Below are 24,256 nucleotides of genomic sequence, written 5' to 3'. Positions count from 1 at the left end.
TTGGTGCCCTGAGAATTCTAGAGAATCCAGAAATGCTTTGGAAAAAAAGAAAGTTTACAGCTTTGGAACACCTGCAAACAACTTCAACTCACAGTGGGCCCTGGACCAGTGACAGTGGGCAGGTGCTGCTTGCAAATACCTTTAAGAGCAGTGGGCATTGTTTGTGGGTAGGGACATTTACAAATCTTTATAGGCCCTAGGGTTTGATGTTTCCACCCATCATCATATCAAACGTAATAAAATGCACTCATAATACACATGAAATAACTTTTTCGTAATAAAAAATTAGAAAATATTTTTTTAAATGTTGCTTTTGAAATTATTTGGCTACAACAAACTCCTTTAATTTACAATTGGCTATGATTTCTAAGTAATCATCATGTATACTTGGGAATTCTTGTGAAGTGAGAAAATATAACCCACAAATTGTTTTCAAATGTAGTGCAACTTTTTATGAATATTAAAAGTAATGGTGATTGAAGTTTGCATATACATTAAGCATTTATTTCCACATTGCAGTTTTTTTCATATTTCAGAGCCAGCAAGGATAAAATGACTCTAATTACGGAATTGGATACCTAAAATGTGTGAGCACTGGTGGTGAACACATGTGAGAGATCCCCAAGGACTTCCAGAAATACGTGGGAGAAGTTTTCAAGGGCCTGAAGTCTTGCATTATGCAGGTATGAGCCGGAGCTGATGAAATGTGGGTTATTACTGTCAGGTGACCCCTATTATTACCTGTAAGCAGGTGAGATTTAGAGAAAAGTTATAGAACTAAAAATTGTGACAATGGTTTGGTCTAGGTGTAGGCAGTTACTAATCTTCTCAAAAGGAATCTGGATAGTGAATAAAATACAAAATAAAACAATTGGGATAGGCTGGTGATGGGTATTAAGGAGGGCACATATTGCATGGTGCACTGGGTGTTATATGTAAGTAATGAATCATGGAACATTGCATCAAAAACTGGGGATGTGCTGTATGGTGACTAATATAATGTAATAAAAAATTATTAAAAAAATAAAAATAAATAAAACTGAGCCTTAAAAAATACAAAATAAAACAAATAAAAAAAGATTGTAGCCTCTTATTGAGGACTATGGTAAATTCTTGCTCTTTCTCTTGGTCAGATTGGCTGTCTCAAGGGGAAATCTGTGTTAAAGTTTCTCAAACCAGAAACCTGGGAGTCATCCTTGACTCCTTCTCCCCTTAATCCCTATGTCTGATCCCTCATTTAAATTTTCTGGATTTTACCTCTGAAATATGCTGAATCCATTACCTTTTTCCTACCGCCAATACTCTGGTCTAAGATACCATCATTTCTCTCCTGGACTATTGCAACAGCTTCCTAAACTGTATCCCTGCTTCCACACTTACTTATCTACTTATATTTGCATACAGAAATCCATATACATTGTACCTACTGCCCAGCTTCCACATTTATCATTTAAAAATGTAAGCCAGGTCATGTTTTTTTTTTTTTTTGTCTTAAAACCTCCCAGTGGCTTTCCATCTCAATTGGAATAAAGTCCAAAAACCCCCCATGTAATCTGGCCCTTGCCTATCTCATTAGCTTTATGCTCCATCACTCTCCTTGGGACCCACTATGCTCCAGCCACACTAGTCTTATCTCAAACCATCAAGCTACTTCCTACCACAGGGCCTTTGCTCATGAGTTTCTCTCTGCCTGAACTAGTCAACCTCCCATTTTACCCATGCCTGAGTCTTTCTTATACTTTGGGTCATAGTACAACTGTCACCTCCTTCAGAGTCCTTTAATGTAGCTCCCATATTATTCTCTTAGTACCTTATTTACCTCGTAGAATATATAATTTACAAATATTTTATTCATATGTTGGTTTTCTTTCTTTTTTTTAGTTAGTCACTGAAGTAAACTCCATAACAGGGACTATGATTTTTTTGTTCACTCTTGATCATATACTAGGTGCTCAATAAATTCTTGTTGAATGAATTAATACAACATATTATATTGAGCTTATTTACTAATTATTTTCATATATATGTCTTAGCTCCATCCCAATATTTCCAAAGGTGTCCTGTTACAAGGAGAACAGATTATTATTGAACTTATACAAATAATTATAATTGCCATGAAAGAAAGAATACTCAATGAGAGTTTCTGAGTTCTGGAGAGTTCAGGTAGGGAGAAAAGATAAATACTTCAATGTAATCATTAGAGAGATTTTTTTAGAGAGATATTTTATCAAGAGAAAAAGTTTCCTTAAATATAGAAGAGCAAACATTAGAGAACCAGAGATATTTCAAACAAGAGTCATAAAAAAACTATTCTACTGGGTATTTACCCCAAAGATACTAATGTAATGATCCGAAGGGGCACCTGCACCCCAATGTTTATAGTAGTAATTTCCACAATAGCCAAACTATGGAAAAAGCCCAGATGTCCATCAACAGATGAATAGATAAAGAAGATGTGGTGTGTATACACACCCAGACACACATACACACTAGAGTATTACACAGCCATCAAAAATGAAATCTTGCCATTTGCAAAGACGTGGATGGAACTAGAGTGTATTGTGCTAAGCGAAATAAGTCAATCAGAGAAAGACAATTATTGTATGATCTCACCAATATATGGAATTTCAAAAACAAGCCAGAGGATCATAGGGGAAGAGAGGAAAAAATGAAGGTGAAACCAGAGAGGGAGACAAACCATAAGAGACTCTTAATCATAGGAAACAAACTGAGGGTTGCTGGAGGGGAGGGGAGTGGAGGGATGGGGTAACTGAGTGATGGACACTGGGGAGGGTATGTGTTGTAACGAATACTGGGTATTATATAAGACTGACGAATCACAGACCTGTACCCCTGAAACCAATAATACATTATGTTAATTTTAAAAAGAGAAATAAAGAGGAAGAAAACAAAAACAAAACAAGAACAACAAAAAAACTATAGTCATCTTTCTTAATTCATTTAGAATTCATTAATCCCATGTTATTAATTCATGCTATATTTGAAGGCAGCTTTTCCATTAGCTCTGAAAATTCTGTTTAGTTTTATGATCTTAAGGATATCAGGAGAGCGTATTTGTCAAAATACACTTCATAAAACTTCTTGAAGCTGAAACATATTTTGCAAGAGCATCAGAACAATAACTCTAAATGACAAAAGACTCAAAAGTGGATATGTTAAACATCTGATGAGAGTTCATTATAATGCAGTTGACAAAATTTGGTTATTTTTATGACACATAACATTTTAATAATAAGAGTTTTTAAATGATGACATTATACCAGGATATATTAACACTTTAGGAATTTTGTATAATTTCTGGAACAGTTACAGCATTTACCACATAATATAACCTGAAAAGGTTTATCATTATTTGTTTGACATGCTTTCCATGTAATTTAATGTACCAAATTAATAAGCCTAATTAGTCAAAAATACTTCATTCTGAATTTTTCTGGAAGTCTGTTTTCCGGAAAGTCTTAAAAAATATCAGAAAGTTTCAAGGCACATGCCTAAATAGGATCACAGACCATTGCAAAACTTAACTTGGTGGCCATAAGAGATTCTACAGAAGGATATATAGTTTGTTAGCAAACCTTAGCTCCTTTAATATTGAATATTTAGTTTTTTTAAGTAATTAAAGACCTGATGAAGACAAAACATTGAAACTTTGTTTTTCCTGGATAAGAAAAGAAAAAAACTTTATTTACAATTTCTAATCAAGAGCAGACCAACTATCCAAGAAAACATTGTATTCTTTTTTATTTTTTTAAAGTTTTTCTTTTGATTCCAGTTAACACTAATCGTTATATTAGTTTTAGGTGCACAATATAGTGATGCAACAATTTCACACATCACCCAGTGCTCATCATGACAACTGGCCTCCCCAATCCCTATCACCTATTTTACCCATCCCCCCACCCCCATCCCATCTGGCAACCATCAGATAGTTCTCTATATCTAGGATCTGTTTCTTGGTTTTTCTCTCTCTTTTTTTCCCTTTGCCATTTGTCTTGTTTCTAAAATTCCACATAGAGTGAAATCATATGGTATTTATCTTTCCCTGACTGACTTATTCTGCTTAGCATTATACTTTCTAGCTCCATCCATGTTATTGCAAATGGCAAGATTACATTCTTTTTGATGGCTGAATAACATTCCACTGTATGTATGTATACACACACACACACACACACACACACACACACACACACACAAACCATCTCTTCTTTGTTCATCATTTGAGGGACACTTGGGCTCTTTCCATACTTTGTCTATTGCTGACAATGCTGCTATAAACATCAAGGTTCATGTGTCCCTTAGAATCTATATTTCTGTATCCTAGGGCAAATACCTAGTAATGCAATTGGTTGATAATTGGGTAGTTTGATTTTTCACTTTTTGAGGAACCTCCATACTGTTCTCAGTGGCTGCACTAGTTTGCATTCCCATCAACAGTGCAGGAGTGTTCCCTTTACTCTGCAGCTCCATCAATATCTGTTGTTTCCTGTGTTGTTTGTTTTAGCCATTCTGAGAGGTGTGAGGAGATATCTCATCATGGTTTTGATTTGTATTTCCCCAATGATGAGTGATGTTGAGCATCTTTTCATGTGTCTGTTAGCCATCTGGATTGGATTGGATTGGATTGGATTGGATTGGATTGGATTGGATTGGAAAAATGTCTATTCATGTCTTCTGCCCATTTCTTGACTGGTTTATTTGATTTTGAGTGTTGAATTTGATAAGTACTTTATAGATTTTGGGTACTAACCCTTCATCAATATGTCATTTGCAAATATCTTCTCCTATTCTGTAGGCTGACTTTTAGTTTTGTTTTTTGTTTCCTTTGCTGTGCAAAGCTTTTTATCTTGATGAAGTCCTAATAGTTTATTTTTGCTTTTGTTTCCATTGTTTCTGGTGAAGAATCTAATAAGAAGTTGCTATGGCTGACGTCAAAGAGGTTGCTGCCTGTGTTCTCTAGGATTTTGATGGTTTCCTTTCTCACATTTAAGTCTTCCACCCATTCTGATTTTATTTTTATGTATAGTGGAAGAAAGCGGTCCAGTTCCTTCCTTCCTTCCTTCCTTCCTTCCTTCCTTCCTTCCTTCCTTCCTTCCTTCCTTCCTTCCTTCCTTCCCTCCTTCTTTCCTTCCTTCCTTCCTTCAAGATACGTTAGTCACCATACAGTACATCATTAGTTTTTGATGTAGTGTTCCATGATTCACTGTTTGCATATAACACCCAGTGCTCCATGCAATATGTGCCCTCCTTAATACCCTTCACCAGGCTAACCCATTCCCCTCCCCTCCCCACTAAAACCCTCAATTTGTTTCCTGGAGTCCATAGTCTGTCATGGTTCATTTCCCCCTCTGTTCATCCCCCTATTTTTCCCTTCCTTTTCCTACTGATCTCCGTGCTATTCCTTATGTTCCACAAATGAGTGAAACCATATGGTAATTGTCTTTCTCTGTTTGACTTATTTCACTTAGCATAATCTCCTCCAGTCCCGTCCATGTTGCTGCAAATGTTGGGTAATCGTTCTTTCTGATGGCTGAGTAATACTCCATTGTATATATGGACGAAATCTTCTTAATCCAGTCATCTGTTGAAGGGCATCTCAGTTCCTTCCACAGTTTGGCTGTTGTGGACAATGCTGCTATGAACATTGAGGTGCATATGGCCCTTCTCTTCACTACGTCTGTATCTTTGAGGTAAATACCCAGTAGTGCAATTGCTGGATTATAGGGTAGCTCTATTTTTAACTTGTTGAGGAGCCTCCACACTGTTTTCCAAAGTGGCTGTACCAACTTGCATTCCCACCAAGAGTGTAAGAGGGTTCCCCTTTCTCCACATCCTCTCCAACATTTGTTGTTTCTTGCCTTGTCAATTTTTGCCATTCTAACTGGTGTAAGGTGGTATCTCAATGTGGTTTTGATTTGAATTTCCCTGATGGCTAATGATTTTGAACATTTTTTCATGTGTCTCTTAGCCATTTGTATGTCATCATTGGAAAAGTGTCTGTTCATATCTTCTGCCCATTTTTTGATTTGATTATTTGTTTTTTGGGTATTGAGTTTGAGAAGTTCTTTATAGATCTTGGATACTAGTCTTTAATCTGTAGCATCATTTGCAAATATCTTCTCTCATTCTGAAGGTTGCTGCTTTAGTTTTGTTGACTGTTTCCTTTGCTGTGCAGAAGCTTTTTAACTTGATGAAGTCCCAAAAGTTCATTTTTTCTTCTGTTTCCCTTGCCTTTGGAGACGTGTCATGAAAGAAGTTGCTCTGACCGATGTCAAAGAGGTTACAGCCTATGTTCTCCTCTATGATTTTGATGGATTCCTGTCTCACATCGAGGTCTTTCATCCATTTGGAGTTTATTGTTGTGTATGGTGTGAGAGAGTGGTCAAGTTTCATTCTTTTGCATGTAGCTGTCCAATTTTCCCACCACCATTTATTGAAGAGACTGTCTTTTTTCAATTGGCTGTTTTTTCCTTCTTTGTCAAAGACTAGTTGTCCATAGAGCCGAGGGTCCATTTCTGAGTTCTCTATTCTGTTCCATTGGTCTATGTGTCTGTTTTTGTGCCAGTATCATGCTGTCTTTCTGATCACAGCTTTGTAGTATAGCTTGAAATCTGGCAATGTGATGCCCCCAGCTTTGTTTTTCCTTTTCAACATTTCCTTGGCCATTCGGGGCCTTGTCTGGTTCCACACAAATTTAAGAGCTGTTTGTTCCAGTTCTTTGAAAAATGTCATTGGTATTTTGATCAGGTTGGCATTGAAAGTGTAGATTGCTCTGGGTAGCATAGACATTTTAACTAGGTTTATTCTTCCAATCCATGAGCATGGAATGTTTTTCCATCTTTTTGTGTCTCCTTCAATGTTTTCCATCAGTGTTCTGTGGTTTCTAGAGTATAGATCATTAACCTCTCTGGTTAAGTTTATTCCAAGATATCTTATGGTTTTTGATTCTATTGTAAATGGAATCGATGCCCTAATTTCTCTTTCTTTAGTCTCATTGTTCGTGTATAGAAATGCAACTGATTTTTTTTATTGACATTGAGGTTTTTATTTTTTTATTTTAATGTTTCTTTTATTATGTTAGTCACCATACAGTACATCCCTGGTTTCTGATGTAAAGTTCGATGATGCATTAGTTGCGTTTATCACCCAGGGCACCATGCAATACGTGCCCTCCTTACTACCCATCACCAGCCTATCCCATTCCCCCCCCTCCCCTCTGAAGCCCTTAGTTTGTTTCTCAGAGTCCATAGTCTCTCATGCTTCATTCCCCTTCTGATTACCCCCCTTTCTTTATCCCTTTCTTCCCCTACAGATCTTCCTAGTTCTTATGTTCCATAGATGAGAGAAATCATATGATAATTGTCTTTCTCTGCTTGACTTATTTCACTTAGCATTATCTACTCCAGTGCCATCCATGTTGCAGCAAATGTTGAGAACTCGTTCCTTCTGATAGCTGAGTAATATTCCATTGTATATATGGACCACAACTTCTTAATCCATTCATCTGTTGAAGGGCATCTCAGCTCCTTCCACAATTTGGCTATTGTGGATAAAGCTGCTATGAACATTGGGGTGCATATGGCCCTTCTCTTCACTACGACTGTATCTCTGGGGTAAATACCCAGTAGTGCAATGGCTGGGTCATAGGGTAACTCAAATTTTAACTCTTTAAGGGACCTTCACACTGTTTTCCAGAGTGGCTGTACCAACTTGCATTCCCACCAACAATGTAGGAGGGATCCCCTTTTTCCACATCTTCTCCAGTAATTGTTGTTTATTGCCTTGTCAATTTTTGCCATTCTAACTGGTGTAAGGTGGTATCTCACTATGGTTTTGATTTGAATTTCCCTGATGGCTAATGATTTTGAACATTTTTTCATGTGTCTGTTAGCCATTTGTATGTCATCATTGGAAAAGTGTCTATTCATATCTTCTGCCCATTTTACGATTTGTTTATTTGTTTCTTTTGTATTGAGTTTGAGGAGTTCTTTGTAGATCTTGGATACCAGTCTTTTATCTGTAGCATCATTTGCATATATATTCTCCCATTCCGTGGGCTGTCTCTTAGTTTTTTTTTTTTTACTGTTTCCCTGGCTGTGCAGAAGCTTTTTATCTTGATGAAGTCCCACAAGTTCACTTTTTCTTTTGTTTCTCTTGCCTTTGGAGATGTGTCATGAAAAAGTTGCTTTGGCCGATGTCGTAGAGGTTGCTGCCTATGTTCTCCTCTAGGATTTTAATGGATTCCTGTCTCACATCGAGGTCTTTCATCCATTTGGAGTTTATGTTTGTGTATGGTGTGAGAGAGTGGTCAAGTTTCATTCTTTTGCATGTAGCTGTCCAATTTTCCCAGCACATTTATTGAAGAGACTATCTTTTTTCCACTGGATGTGTTTTCCTGCTTTATCAAAGATTAGTTGCCCAAAGAGCCGAGCGTCCATTTCTGGGTTCTCTATTCTGTTCCATTGGTCTATGTGTCTGTTTTTGTGCCAGTACCATGCTGTCTTTGTGATCACAGCTTTGTAGTACAGCTCAAAATCCGGCATTGTGATGCCCCCAGCATTGTTTTCCCTTTCAACAGTTCCTTGGCGATTCGGGGCCTTTTCTGGTTCCATACAAATTTAAGGACTATTTGTTCCAGTTCTTTGAAAAATGTCATTGGTATTTTGATCGGGATAGCACCGAAAGTGTAGATTGCTCTGGGTAGCATGGACATTTTAACCATGTTATTTCTTCCAATCCATGAGCATGGAATATTTCTCCATCTTTTTGTGTCTTCCTCAATGTCTTTCAAGAGTGATTTATAGTTTCTAGGATATAGATCCTTTACATCTCCGGTTAAGTTAATTCCAAGGTAACGTATGGTTTTTGGTGCTATTGTAAATGGGATGGATTCCCTAATTTCTCTTTCTTCAGTCTCATTATTCGTGTATAGAAATGCAACTGATTTCTGAGCATTGATTGTATCCTGCCACATTACTGAATTGTTGTATGAGTTCTAGCAATTTGAGGGTGGAATCTTTTGGGGTTTCCACATAAAGTATCATGTCATCTCCTAGAAAGAGAGTTTGACTTCTTCTTTGCCAATTTGAATACCTTTTATTCCTTTTTGTTGTCTGATTGCTGTTGGTTGCTTATATTTGAACACATTCTGAAAACATTGTTTACTGTTTCCCCCACATTTTATGTATATATTGTCATATTTACATCCTTTTATCTTGTGAATCCTTTTACTGATTATTATAGCTATAATAGCTTTACTACTTTGTGCTTTAACCTCTGTATTGGTTTCATAAGTAATTAGTCTACTACTTTTATTATGTTTCTATTTAACTGAAATTTTTTCCTTTCCTTAATTTTCTTACTTCTTATTTTGGCCTTTTTATCCACTCAAGGAATTTCCTTTAACATTTCTTGTCAGGGTGATTTCGTGCTGATGAACTCCTGTAACTTTTGTTTGGGGAACTCTTTACATCTCCTTCTATTCTGAATGATAGTCTTGCTGGATAGGGTATTCTTGGTTGCTGTTTCTTTCCTCTCAGCACTTTGAATTTATCATGCCCGTCCTGTATGGCAAAGTTTCTGCTAAAAAGAAAAAATCAGCTTATTGCCTTATGTGGTTTCCCTTGTATGTAACTGTTTTCTTTTCTCTTCCTGCTTTAAATTTAAATTCTCTATCACTACATTTTTTGCCATTTTATTTGTATGTCTTGGTGTGGACCTGTTTGGGTTGATCTTGTTGTGGATTCTCTCTGCCTTCTGTATCTGGATGTCTGTTCCCTTTCCCAGATTAGGGACGTTTTTAACTATTATTTCTTCAAATAAATTTACTCCACCTTCTCTCTCTTCTTTTTCTGAGATCCCTGTAATGGGAAGGTTATTATGTTCTATGATGTTTCTGATTTCCCTTAACCTGTTGTTATTTTTTATTATTCTTTTTTCTTTTTTTGGTTCAGCTTGGTTACTTTCCAGCACTGTTTTCCAGCTCACTGTTTCATTCTTGTACTTCCTTTAATCTACTACTGATTCCCTCCAGAATATTTTTAATTTCATCTATTGAGTTCATCATCTCTGATTGATTGTTTTTTATATTTTCTGTCTCTTTTTTGAAGTTCTCACTGAGATTTTACACTCTTTTTTCAAGTCCAGTAAGTATATTATGACGAGTAGTTTGAATTCTCTATTGGTCATAATGCTTATCTCTGTTTCATTTAGCTATTTTGCTATGATTTTGTTCTGTTCCCTCATTTAAGACATAGTCCTCTGTGTCCCCATTTTGTCTGACTCTCTGTGTTTGTTTATATATATTAAGAAATTGAGCTACAACTCCTGCTTTTGAAAGTGGTTGCCTTCTTGTGATGAGCACTAGCACTGGGTGTTACATGGAAGCGATGAATTACTAAATTTTACATCTGGAACCAATTTTACTAGAATTAACTAGAATTTAAATAAAAACTTGAAGTCAAAAGAAAATCTTTGACTTATAATTCCAAAAATAATAAATAATAAATAATAAAAAATAAAAAAGAAAGTGATTACCTTATGAAGAAAAGATCCTGAAATGCCCTGTAGCATAATGTCCCCTGTTTTCCAAAACCAGGTGCTGCAGGGGTGCCCTGTATATGGGTTGTGAGCATTCTACTGTTGTTGCTGAACCATGTTTCCTTTCAGTCCAGTCAGCTGCAGTGGCCCACTTTGCCTGTTGTTGGCAGGGTTTGATCTGTTAAGGCACCAGTCTGGGGCCACCTTGGGCTTGTACTTGGGTCAGACCAGATGCCCACCCTCAGCTCATTTGCTGGGGCTGTGGTGACACCAAACTGCAGAGTGCTCTCCCTGCATTGCTCCTCAGGGCTTTTGTTGGTGAGCATGGCCTGCAGTCAGAGCAGAGGTCTGTCCCCTACCCCATTTGTCTGTTGGAGTTGCAGTGACCCTAACTATAGGTCTCTCTCTTTGTGCTTCCTCTGGTGGGGTTTTTGTTGTTGGGTGGGGCTAGCAGTCAGATCAAATGTTTGCCCCTAACACAATGCTGGGGCTGCAGTTGACTTTGTGTATATGTTTTTATCCTCTTCCCTGGGCAGGAGTCACTTTGGAGTGGCAATGATCATTCTTGTGGCTATTTGAAGAATGAGACATGTCAAGAATCACTTTGGATGGACTACTACTAAGAGGGTGGGGTGGATTGGTAGAATCCATAGGAAAATGCAGTGTCTGGGGTGTGTGTTGTCAGCAAGTTAGGTGGAAAATGTTCATGCTAGTTCCCACAGGTGTCTGGGCATCTAGGCTGGAAGGGAAATGGTCCCTCCTAGCTCGTTTTTTTTTTTGGAAAAGTCTCCTAAAGATCCCTCCCCCTCTGGCACACCCTCTGAGATGAGTACATAAATCTCATATACCCCAGGTGCTTTCCAAACTACTGATTTTATGCTGTATTTTGAGAGGTTGTTTATTATACTGTCTCTTTAAAGGCATGTACTCAGTTTCCTATTGCCCTCTGGCTTTCCCAGAACTAAGCCTTCTGGTTTTTAAAATACCCAGAGTGAAGCCCTGTTGGTTGCACAAACTTGTAAAGTTAAGCCCCACTGGTTTTCAAAGCCAAATGTTATGGGGGTTCACCTTCCCATTGCAGGTCCCCCATGTCTGGGGTTCCTGATGTGGGGTCTGTTCCTTTCCCTTCTCAAAGCTTCTGGTGTCCCTCCTGTTTGTGTTTAGTCTCACCAGGAGTTTGGTTCCCAACCATGTCTCCACCTCTCCTACCCTTTTTGATGTGGCCCTTCTACAATTAACTGTGGAGAGTCTGTTCTGCCACTTTTGGGGTCATTTTCTGGGTTAGTTACCCTGATGTGGCTCTTATCTAGGTGTATCCATGGGACAAAGTGAGTTAGGGTCCTCCTACTATGCCACCTTCCCAGGCTCCTCAGCTTTACATCCAGATTCTTCTGTCTTGGTTTCCTCTCTTATTTTAGTGGAGTTCATCTGTTAGTAGCTTCCTGAGAAAGGGTACATGGAAAATGTTTATGTAATTATTTTCATTCATTAGTGTCTGAAAAATTTTAAATTCTGCATTTATACTTAATTAGGCCTTTATCTGGAGGTAGAGTTTCAAGTTGGATATAATTGTCCCTCAGAATTTTTAAGGCATTGCTCAACTGTTTTTCAGCCTTTGGTGTTATTATTGATGAGTTCAATACCATACTGATTCTAGATAAAGTTTTTTTCCCCTTTGTAGAAGTCTGTGGTCTATTTGTACCCAGTATTATCGAATTTCATGATGATATTCCTATGTGGGTTTATTTTTACCCATTGTACCAGGACTTTGTGGGCCTCTAATCTAGTAACTCACGTTCTTTAGTTCTGAAAAATTTTAAAAATTTCACCAATTATTTAATCCCCATTTTTTCTCTTATTTTTCTGTAAGTCATACTATGTGGATATTGGACTTTCACAAGTCCTCTAATTTTTTTATCTTTTCTGTCCTATTTTCCTTTTCTTCCTTTCTCTAGCATCTGGAAAATTTCCTTCATTTTGTCATCCAACGATTTTTGTTGAACTTTAAATTCCTGTTTTCTTAGTTTTAGTTACCAAGGGTCTTTTTTAATTTTCTTTTTTTTTATAGCAGCTTGTTATTGTTTGATGGATTCAAAATCTTATCATTTCTTTGAGAACATTTATTGTAGTTTTTAATTGATGCTTTAGTCTCCCTGCATTATTTCTGTTTTTTTACAAGTTGATTTTCCTGTTTATTTTATTCTTTGCTTATTTATTAGAAGCTTTTCTTTTTTTTATTATTTTTTATGTTATGTTGGTCACCATACAGTACACCATTAGTTTTTGATGTAGTGTTCCATGATTCATTGTTTACATATAAAACCCAGTACTCCATGCAATATGTGCCCTCCTTAATACCCATCACTGGGCTTACCCATCCTCCCACCCCCCTCCCCTCTGAAACCCTCAGTTTGTTTCCCAGGGTCCATAATCTCTCATGGTTCATCTCCCCCACTGATTCCCCTCTTCGTTTTTCCCTTCCTTCTCCTAATGTCCTCCATTCTATTCCTTATGTTCCACGTATAAGTGAAACCATATGATAATTGTCTTTCTCTGCTTGACTTATTTCACTTAGTATAATCCCCTCCAGTTCCATCCATGTTGATGTAAATGGTGAGTATTCATCCTTTCTGATGGCTGAATAATATTCCACTGTATATATGGACCACATCTTTATCCATTTGTTTGTCAAAGGGCATCTCAGCTCTTTCCACAGTTTGGTCATTATGGACATTGCTGCTATGAACACTGGGGTGCATGTGCCCCTTCTTTTCATTACCTCTGTATCGTTGGGGTAAATACCCAGTAGTACAATTGCTGGGTCATAGGGTAGCTCAATTTTTAACTTTTTAAGGGACCTCCACGCTGTTTTCCAGAGTGGCTGTACCAACTTGCATTCCCACCAACAGTGTAAGAGGGATCCCCTTTCTTCACATCCTCTCCAACATTTGTTGTTTCCTGCGTTGTCAATTTTTGCCATTCTAACTGGTGTAAGGTGGTATCTCAATGTGGTTTTGATTTGAATTTCCCTGATGGCTAATGATTTGGAACATTTTTTCATGTGTCTGTTAGCCATTCATATGTCTTCTTTGGAGAAGTGTCTGTTCGTGTCTTCTGCCCATTTTTTTTTTTGACTTGATTATTTGTTTTTTTGGGTGTTGAGTTTGAAAAGTTCTTTATAGATCTTGGATAACAGCCCTTTATCTGTAGTGTTATTTGCAAATATCTTCTCCCATTCCATAGGTTGCCTCTTTGTTTTGTTGACTGTTTCCTTTGTTGTGCAGAAGCTTTTTATCCTGATGAAGTCCCAAAAGTTCATTTTTGCTTTTGTTTCTCTTGTCTTTGGAGCCAAGCAGAAGAAGAAAAATAATTAAGATTGGAGCAGAGATCAATGAATTAGAAACCAGAAATACGGTAGAGCAGATCAATGAAACTAGAAGCTGGTTCTTTGAAAGAATTAATAAGATTGATAAACCACTGACCCGACTTACCCAAAAGAAAAGAGAAAGGACCTAAATTAATAAAATTATGAATGAAAGGGGAGAGATCATGACTAGCACCAAGGAAATAGAAGTATTAGAAATGACTATCAACAACTATATGCCAATAAATAAAGCAACCTGGAAGAAATGGATGCCTTCTTGGAAACCTATAAACTACCAAGACTGAAACAGGAAGAAATTGACAATCTGAATAAACCAATAACCAGTAACAAAATTGAAGCAGTGATCAAAAACCTCCCAAAAAACAAAAATCCAGGTCTTGATGGATTTCCAGGGGGAATTCTACCGGACATTAAAAGAAGAAATAATACCTATTCTTCTGAAGCTGTTTTAAAAAAATAGAAATAGAAGGAAAACTTCCAAACTCATTCTATGAGGCCAGCTTCATTACCTTGCTCCCAAAACCAGGCAAAGACCCCATCAAAAGGAGAATTACAGACCAATATCCCTGATGAATATGGACGCCAAAATTCTCAACAAGATCCTAGCCAATAGGATCCAACAGTACATCAAAAGTTTTATCCATCATGACCAGGTGGGATTTATTCCTGGGATGCAAGGGTGGTTCAACATTTGCAAATCGATCAGTGTGACAGAACACATTAATAAGAGAAGAGACAAGAACCATATGGTCCTCTCAATTGATGCAGAAAAGCATTTGACAAAATACAGCACCCTTTCTTGATTAAAACTCTTCAGAGTGCAGGGATAGAGGGAACATTTCTCAATTTCATAAAAACCATCTATGAAAAGCCCACAGCAAGTATCATTCCCAATGGGGAAGAGCTGAGAGCTTTTCCCTTAAGGTCAGGAACATGACAGGGATGCCCACTCTCACCACTATTGTTCAACATAGTACTAGAAGTCCTAGCATCAGCAATCAGACAACACAAAGAAATAAAAGGCATTCAAACTGGCAGAGAAGAAGTCAAACTCTCTCTCTCTTCGCAGATGACATGATACTTTATGTGGAAAACCCAAAAGACTCCACCCCCAAATAACTAGAGCTCATACAGCAATTCAGTAATATGGCAGGATAACAAAATATCAGTGCACAGAAATCAGTTGCTTTCTTATTAGAGGCCTTTCTTAAATATCTGGCAATCTACGGATTTCTGCACATTTTTAAGAGTGAGACATTAAAAATTTTATTAGATGTTTTGTGCAGGAGGTTATGGCTTGAAATCTGTGGGCTTCATCACAGAATAATCTAACTTGAGGTGTTTAGTTGGGAAATTCCCAATGTCAATATCTGAGGTCGTTCTTTATGGATGAATCAGATTCTCCAGGTAAATCTCTTATAGTCTTTTGCCCTATAAAAAATATCCCATACTATTGTTTAAGTGGGTTTTTGAAAAGAGGAAAAGGTAAATGCATGTGTTTAATCCTCCATTTTTACTCAGAAATGGGAGAAGGCAGGGCATATCATTGGCATATTCATAAGGGTGATTATGGCAATGTATCATCCTCCTTAGCATCACACACATTCTGAAAATATCAACACTTCTAGGGACAAGATATACTGATTCTTCTGTAATGGTCGGTGATCATGTTCAGGGGTGAGGTTAGGAAATTTGGTGTACCTCAGGTGGTAATAAATGAATGTGAAAGCTAGTTAGTAATAGAGTTTAAACATGGGAGTTATCCTTATTGAGATGGTCTGTAAGAGTTGTACAGGTGGGTAACATTTTTTAGGGAGAAAGTGTGGATGGAAAAGAGAGCTGTTATTAGAGAGAAACTAAAACGTGTGTCTCTAAACAGGAGACTGATTATGAAAGCAAGGAATGAGTGAAGTCTACAGGATTACTTTCTCTTTGCATCTTATGAATATTTTCAAGGCTCACACTTTGTGCAGTGTTGAGCCTAAGACAGACAGTTGGTCTAAATTAAAATTTGGCTAACCTAACTTAGACTGGGATTACTTCTGAAAATATTTATTGCATTCCTACTATTTATTTCTTTACTCAACAAATATTACACATCAGGCACTCTTCTAAGCCATGAAGATATAGTAATAAACATACCAAAATTCCACCTTCATGGACCTTATTAAGTGCTAGATACTGTTCTAGTGGTAGAGAAGACAGTGTTGAACATGATTAGCAGAGTCCTTATTCTTGTATAGCTTATATTATGGTTTGATATGGGAGTAGACAGGTAGTAAACAAGGAAGATAAAGTTAGATAATGATTAGTGTTAAGGTAAAAGAAAACAAGGTGATATGATATAGAGTAGGTGATGGTAAGCTGAAATTTGAATGATAAGAAGAAAGCATATGAAATCTGAGAGGAAAACCTTTATAGACAGAGGAACAACTAGGAATGTTAAATGTCAGTGGGACAGAAAGGCTAGTATAACTGAGGCATAGTGATAAAGAGCTAGTTGTATGACATGAAATGAGTAGAGACAAATAAAATAGCATCTAGTTGTTTGTATTAAAATATTTTGATTTTTTATGATAGCAATAGAGAGCTATTGGAGGTCTTTACATAGGGTAACTAAATGATCGAACTTATGCTTGAAAAGGATAACCCTGACTGCTCTTGAAGAATAGACTATACTGGGACAAGAATATAAGTAGGCAGACCTGTTAGGCGGCTGTTGTGGCAATCTAGGCAAGAGAAATGATTGGACTAAACCATGGATATGGAGGGAGGTGGATAGATTTGGGGTATTCTTTCAAGGAAAAATTTGTAGGAAAGTCTAGTAGATTCAGTGTAAGGCTATAGGAAAAGAAGACAATCAAGGATTATTCTCTTTTTTGTTTGAGTGACAGGATGGAGAGTGGTACCATTTCCTGAGATGGGAAAAGCTGGAGGAGGATCAAGTTTTGTGTGTTTGTGAGATCAAGATTTCGGTTTAGGTACAGTAAGTTTGAGATGTCGATTGAACATACAAATGATGAGCTAAATTAAGTAGTTGGATATACAAGTCTGGAGTTCAGGAATATAACTAAAAGATGGGACATATAAAACATCATTGGTTTGGGATGCCTGGGTGGCTCAGTCGTTAAGCGTCTGCCTTTGGCTCAGAGCATGATCCCAGAGTCCTGGGATTGAGCCCTGCATCAGGATCCTCCGCTGGGAGCCTCCTTCTTCCTCTCCCACTCCCCCTGTTTGTGTTCCCTCTCTCACTGGCTGTCTCTCTCTCTCTCTGTCAAATAAATAAATAAATAAATAAATAAATAAATAAATAAATAATAAATAAATAAAATCTTTAAAAAATCATTGGTTTGTGTAAAGTTGTGCAGCTGGATAAATTTTTCTCAGGAGAAGTGTGGATTAGAGAGGTTTCAAGCACTGAGACATGCCAACATTTAGAGATGGAACAGAGGAAGAAAAAACAGTAAGGGAAAATGAAAAGGAGAGGCCAGTGAAGTAAGAGGAGAACCAGGTAAATATGGTGTTAAGAAGATAAAAGAAAAAAGTATTTCAAGAACAGGAGAGAGTGATTGCTTCCTAGTGCTTGAATAAGATGAGGACAAAGAGGTTTCTCTCCATTAGTAATGTAGATGCCATCTGGCGACCTTGGAAAGAATAATTTCAGTGGAATTTTAATTTTTAATTCCAATTGGAGTTTAGAAACAAAGATAAGGTAGTGGATACAATGACTCTAGATGATAGTTTAAACAAGTCTCTCTGTAGTAAAGAGCAGAGAATTTGGGCAGTAACAGAAAGGGAGTGTTGGGGTCATAAGAGGGTTGGTTTTTTTCCTCATTTTTATGCTGATAGGAATGATCACTAGAACAGGATAAGTTGGTAATGTCGAAGAGAGTGAGTCCAGATTTCAGAAAATCCTGAACTAGAAAAAACTTAAGGACTTAAGAGAAACCATGGACATATGAAAAACCCACAGCTAACATTCTACTCAATGGTGAAAACCTGAGAGCTTTTCCTCTAATATCAGGAACAAGAAAAAGATGTCTATTCCAGCAGGTTTTATTCAACATAGTACTGAAAGTCCTAGCCACAGCAATCATACAAGAAAAAAGAAATAAGAGTCACCCATATTGTTAAAGAAGTTAAACTGTCACTATTTGCAGATGACAGTACATTATACATAGAAAATCCTGGAATCCACCAAAAAATTACTAGAAGTAATAAATGAATTCAGTAAAGTTGCATGATACAAAATGAATACCCAGAAATCCACTGTTTCTATACACTAATAATGAAGTAGCAGAAAGAAAAATTAAGAAAACAACTTTATTTGTACTTTTCCCCCAAAGAATAAAATACCTAGAAATAAACAACCAAAAATGTGAAAGTCCTGTACTCTGAAATCTATAAAACACTGATGAAAGAAATTAAAGATGACACAAATAAATGGAAAGATATTCCATGTTTATGGATTAGAGGAATTAATATCATTAAAATGTCCACACTACCCAAAACAATCTACACATTCAATGAAATCCTTATTGTTTCTCTCTCTTTCTGCTGCCATCTTGGTTCTGCCTTTCCTTCACAAAATGCATGGTGAAGCCACAGAAACCATCCCTACTACAGAGTAGGAGTTGCCACAGTTCCAGGCTGAGACAGGATTTGGACCAGAATATGACAGTGATGAATCATACCAGAGCTCAAGGAACAGGATTCCACACAGGCAACCACACAACAAGCCCAGCTGGCAGCAGCAGTGAAATCGATGAAGAACCAGTCAGAAAAGCAAAAACAGAGCTGGAATGAAAAGAAGGCATGGAAGGTATGTTCAAACTGGGTCCTCAACAGGTTATGAGAGTCACTATGTAGAAATTAAAGAATATCCTCTTTGTCATCACAAAACCAGATGTCTACAAGATCCCAGTTTCTGATACCCACATAGTTTTGGGGGAACCCAAGATGGAGGATTTATCTCAGCAGGCACAACTAGCAGCTGCTGAGAAATTTGAAGTTAAAGGTGAAGCTGTCTCAAATATTCAAGAAAACACACAGACTCTCTTCAGTCATATTATTAGCTATAGAAATGCAACTGATTTCTATGCATTGATTTTGTATCCTGCCATGTTGCTGAATTGCTGTATGAGTTCTAGCAGTTTTGGGGGGGAGTCTTTTGGGTTTTCCACATAAGGTATCATGTCATCTGCAAAAACTGAGAGTTTGACTTCTTTGCCAATTTGAATGCCTTCTACTTCTTTTCTATACACTAACAATGTCACTGAAGAAAGAGAAATTAAGGAATTGATCCCATTTACAATTGCACCCCAAGCCATAAGATACCAGGAATAAACCTAACCCAAGAGTTAAAGGACTCGTACTCTGAAAATTATAGAACACTTATGAAAGAAATTGAGGAAGACACAAAGAGATGGAAAAATATTCTATGCTTATGGATTGTAAGAATAAACATTGTTAAAATGTCTATGTTACCCAGAGCAATCTACACATTCAATGCAATCCTTATCAAAATACCATCAGCATTTTTCACAGAGCTGGAACAAACAACGCTACAATTTGTATGGAACAAGAAAAGACCCCAAATTGCCAGGGGAATGTTGAAAAAGAACACCAAAGCTGGGGACATCACAATGCCTGACTTCACACTATACTACAAAGCTGTGATCATCAAGACGGCATGGTATTGGCACAAAAACAGACACATAGATCACTGGAACAGAATAGAGACCCCAGGAATGGACCCTCCATTCTATGGTCGACTAATCTTTGACAAAGGAGGAAAGAATATCCAATGGAAAAAAGACAGTCTCTTCAACAAACAGTGCTGGGAAAATTGGACAGCCACATGCAGAAGAATGAAACTGGACCATTCTCTTACACCATACATAAAGATAAACTCAAAATGGATGAAAGACCTAAATGTGAGACAGGAATCCATCAAAATCCTAGAGGAGAACTCAGGAAGTAATCTTTTTGACATTGGCCACAGCAACTTGTTTCAAAGACACATCTCTAAAGGCAAGGGAACCAAAACCAAAATGAACTATTGGGACTTCATCAAGATAAAAAGTTTTTGCACAACAAAGGAAATAGTCAACAAAACTAAAAGGCAACCTATAGAATGGGAGAAGATATTTACAAATGATATTACAGAGAAAGGGCTGGTATCCAAGATCTGTAAAGAACTTCTCAAACTCAACACCCAAACAACAAATAATCCTGTCAAGAAATGGGCAGAAGACGTGAACAGACACTTCTCCAAAGAAGACATACAACAGACACATGAAAAAATGTTCCACATCACTTGGCATCAGGGAAATTCAAATCAAAACCACCTTACACCAGTCAGAATGGCAAAAATTGTCAAGGCAGGAAACAACAAATGTTGGTGAAGATGTGGAGAAAGAGGAACCCTCTTACACTGTTGGTGGGAATGGAAGCTGGTACAGCCACTCATGAAAACAGTATGGAGGTTCCTCAAGAAATTAAAAATAGAGCTACCCTACAGCCCATCAATTGCACTACTGGATATTTACCCCAAAGATACAGATGTAGTGAAAAGAAGGGGCATCTTCTTCCCAGTGTTCATAACAGCGATGTCCACAATAGCCAAACTGTGGAAGGAGCTGAGATGTCCTTCAAGGGATGAATGGATAAAGAAGATGTGGTTCATATATACAATGGAATATAACTCAGCCATCAGAAAGGATGAATACCCACCATGTGCATCAACATGGATGGAACTGTAGGGTATTATGCTAAGGGAAATAAGTCAATCAGAAAAAGACAATTATCATATGGTTTCATTCATATGTGGAATATAAGAAATAGTGCAGAGGGTCATAGAGGAAGGGATGGAATACTGAATGGGAAGAAATCAGAGAGACAAATCATTAGAGACTCTTGACTCTGGGAAACAAACTGAGGGTCACAGAAGGGGAAGTGGGTGGGGGGATGAGGTAACTGGGTGATGGGCATTAAGGAGGGCACATGTTGTTATGAGCACTGGGTGGTATATGCAACTGATGAATCATTGAACACTACATCTAAAACTAGTGATGTACTATGTGTTGGGTAATTGGATTTATTTGTGTGTGTGTGTGTGTGTACTATGATTGATTTTATTTTATTATTTTATTACTTTATTTTTTCAAAATAATTTTTAATTATGTTATGTTAGTCACCATACAGTATATCCTTAGTTTTTATGTAATGTTCCATGATTCATTATTTATGTATAACACTCAGTGCACCATGCAATATGTGCCCTCCTTAATACCCATCACCGGCCTATCCCAGTCCCCACCCCCTTCTCTTCTGAAGCCCTCAGTTTGTTTCCCAGAGTCCGGGGCGGGGGGGTAAACAGAAGGGGGAATGAACCATGAGAGAATCTGGACTCTGGGTAATTGGATTTAAATTAAAATAAGAAAAGACACATTGTACAAGAGGAGTGTTAAGAGGAAGAGGTTGATGAAACAGGTGTAGAAATTAAGGACATAGAATTGATCATGTCACAAACAAATATGTCAAGAGCAAAAGCATTCCAACCCCTGAAGAACCACAGTAATTATATTGTAAATGCTATTATGGAACTAACAATGTAACCATCTGAAAACGAGGCCTGTCTTTTGGTGTTTCAAAAGAATAACTGCAGCTAGGTTTGAAATTTATACTATTTCTGTCATTAATAAATTTATGGCTTCCTGTTGGATGAAAAAAAAGGAATCCCAATCAAAATGCCAACAGCATTTTTCACAAAACTAGAACAAATATTAAAATTTGGTGGAACCACAAAAGACCTCAAATAGCCAAATCAACCTTGAGAAAGAAAAACAAAGCTGGAGGTATCACAATCCTAGATTTTTTTAATGATTTTTTATTATATTATGTTAGTTACCATACAGTACATCCCCGGTTTCTGATGTAAAGATCGATGATTCATTAGTTGCGTATAACACCCAGTGCACCATGCAATATGTGCCCTCCTTACTACCCATCACCGGCCTATCCCATTCCCCCACCCCCCTCCCCTCTGTAGCCCTCAGTTTGTTTCTCATAGTCCATAGTCTCTCATGTTTCATTCCCCCTTCTGATTACCCCCCCTTTCTTTATCCCTTTCTTCCCCTACTGATCATCCTAGTTCTTATGTTCCATAGATGAGAGAAATCATATGATAATTGTCTTTCTCTGCTTGACTTATTTCACAATCCTAGATTTTAAGGTATACTACAAATCTGTAGCAATCAAAAAAGTATGGTACCGGCACAAAAATAGACACATAAATCAGTGGGACAGAGCAGAAAGCCTAGAAATAAACCCACAATTATATGGTTAATTAATCTTCAAAAAATGAGGCAAGCTTATGCAATGGGAAAAAGACAGTCTCTTCAACAAATGGTGTTGGGAAAACTAGTCAGCAAAACGATGAAACTGGACCACTTTCTTTTTTGGGGGGGACCACTTTCTAACACCATATACAAACATAAACTCAAAATGGATTAAAGACCTAAATGTGAGACCTGAAAACATAAAAGTCCTAGAAGAGAATACAAGCAGTGATTTCTCTGACACCAGCAGTAGCAAAATTTTTCTAGATATGTCTTCTCTGGCAAGGGAAATAAAAACAGAAATAAATTACTGGGAATACATCAACCAACAGAAAAAGCTTCTGCGCAGCAAAGGAAACCACCAACAAACCAAAAAGGAAACCTACCAAATGCATGAAGATATTTGCAAATGATATATCTAATAAGGAGTTAATATCCAAAATATAAAACGAACTTATACAACTAACAAAACAAAACAATTTGATTAAAAAATGGGCAAAGTACCTGAATAGACATTTTCCCCAAGAAGATATACAGATGGCCAGCAGACACATGAAAAGATGTTTAAGATCACTAATCATCAGCGAAATGCAAATCAAAACCATAGGAGATATTACCTTACACCTGTAAGAATGGCTAAAATAAAAGAGAAGAAATAACAAGTGTTGTCAGGAAGTGGAGAAAAAGGAACCCTCATATACAAAACAGTATGGTACTGTTGGTGGAAACGTCAATTGGTACAACCACTATGGAAAACAATATGGAGGTTCCTCAAAAAATTTAAATAGAAATACTGTATGATCTACTAATCCCACTGTTGTTTTTATCAAAGTAAAACCCAAAGTAAACAAAAGCACTCATTAAAAAAAGATATATGCACCACAATGTTTATTGCAGCATTATTTACAATAACCAAGATAAGAAAGCAACTAAGTGTCCATCAATAGATGGATGGAGGGGAGCCTGGGTGGCTCAGTTGGTTAAGCAGGATAATAGATGAATGGCTAAGGCTGATTTTATATATATATACACACACACAGGCACACACACATACATATACACACACATATACACACACACACATATATATACATATATACACACACATATATATACATAGGTATAAATATGTGCACTTGATTTATATATATATATAAAATATATTTTTTTCTATATATATTTTATATATATATAGAGAGAGAGAGAGAACAGGTTGAGATCATGCTATTTGACACACATGGATGGATCTAGAGAGTATTATGTTAAGTGAAATAAGTCAGACTGAGAAAGACAAATGCAATATGATTTTACTCTTAAGTGGAATTAAAAAAAAACACAAACAAATGAATAAACAAGAAGCAGAATCAGATCTATGAATATAGAGAACAAACTGATGGTTGCCAGAGGGGAGGGTGGTAGGGGCCTAGTGAAAATAAGTGGGGGATACCAGCTTTCAGTTATTGAATGAGTAAGTCACAGGAATAAAAGGCACAACATAGGGTGGAAAAAAAGAGACCATGGCCAAGTTGTTGGCACTTCCTTGCATTTAACCTTTGCTAAGATTCCTTTTATTCTTCTACTTCCCTTACTTAGGCAACTGCAATTTTCGTCATAAAGACTAGGGAAGTCCTGCTCTGTAATGACTACTAGATGTGCAGTGTAATCTGTGTCTTTGACTTGCTTGACCCACTTTTTACTACTTCTAGTTTTAGAAACCTGGTTCTTTTGGGGCTAACGGTGTTGTTTGTGGACTTGTAAGATAACATGCTAAATCAGATACAGGCATTGTGGACATAGATTCATGACATCTGGTATCTATAATGTTCTACTTGTGTGTCTGTGACTTAAACTTTATGTATCTTGTGACCTAATAAAGAGATAATCATCTAGATGATCATTATAGTTACCATTTACTGGTTGCTTACTATGTGCCAAGCGCTGCATGAAGTGGGGTGTGTGTGTGTGTGTA

The 24,256-nt window shown here is 37.2% G+C and overlaps 1 pseudogene; it reads left to right on the top strand.

Moving 5' to 3' along the window:
- The first annotated feature begins 18,534 nt into the window (after nucleotides 1-18,534).
- On the top strand, nucleotides 18,535-21,564 carry LOC113246577 (nascent polypeptide-associated complex subunit alpha-like; annotated as a pseudogene).
- Nucleotides 21,565-24,256: the final 2,692 nt, after the last annotated feature.

The sequence above is a fragment of the Ursus arctos genome, chromosome X, assembly GCF_023065955.2.
Source record: "Ursus arctos isolate Adak ecotype North America chromosome X, UrsArc2.0, whole genome shotgun sequence".
Taxonomy (NCBI): domain Eukaryota; kingdom Metazoa; phylum Chordata; class Mammalia; order Carnivora; family Ursidae; genus Ursus; species Ursus arctos.
The sequence above is the reverse complement of the archived record's forward strand: the minus strand, read 5'-3'. Positions and strand labels throughout refer to the sequence as shown.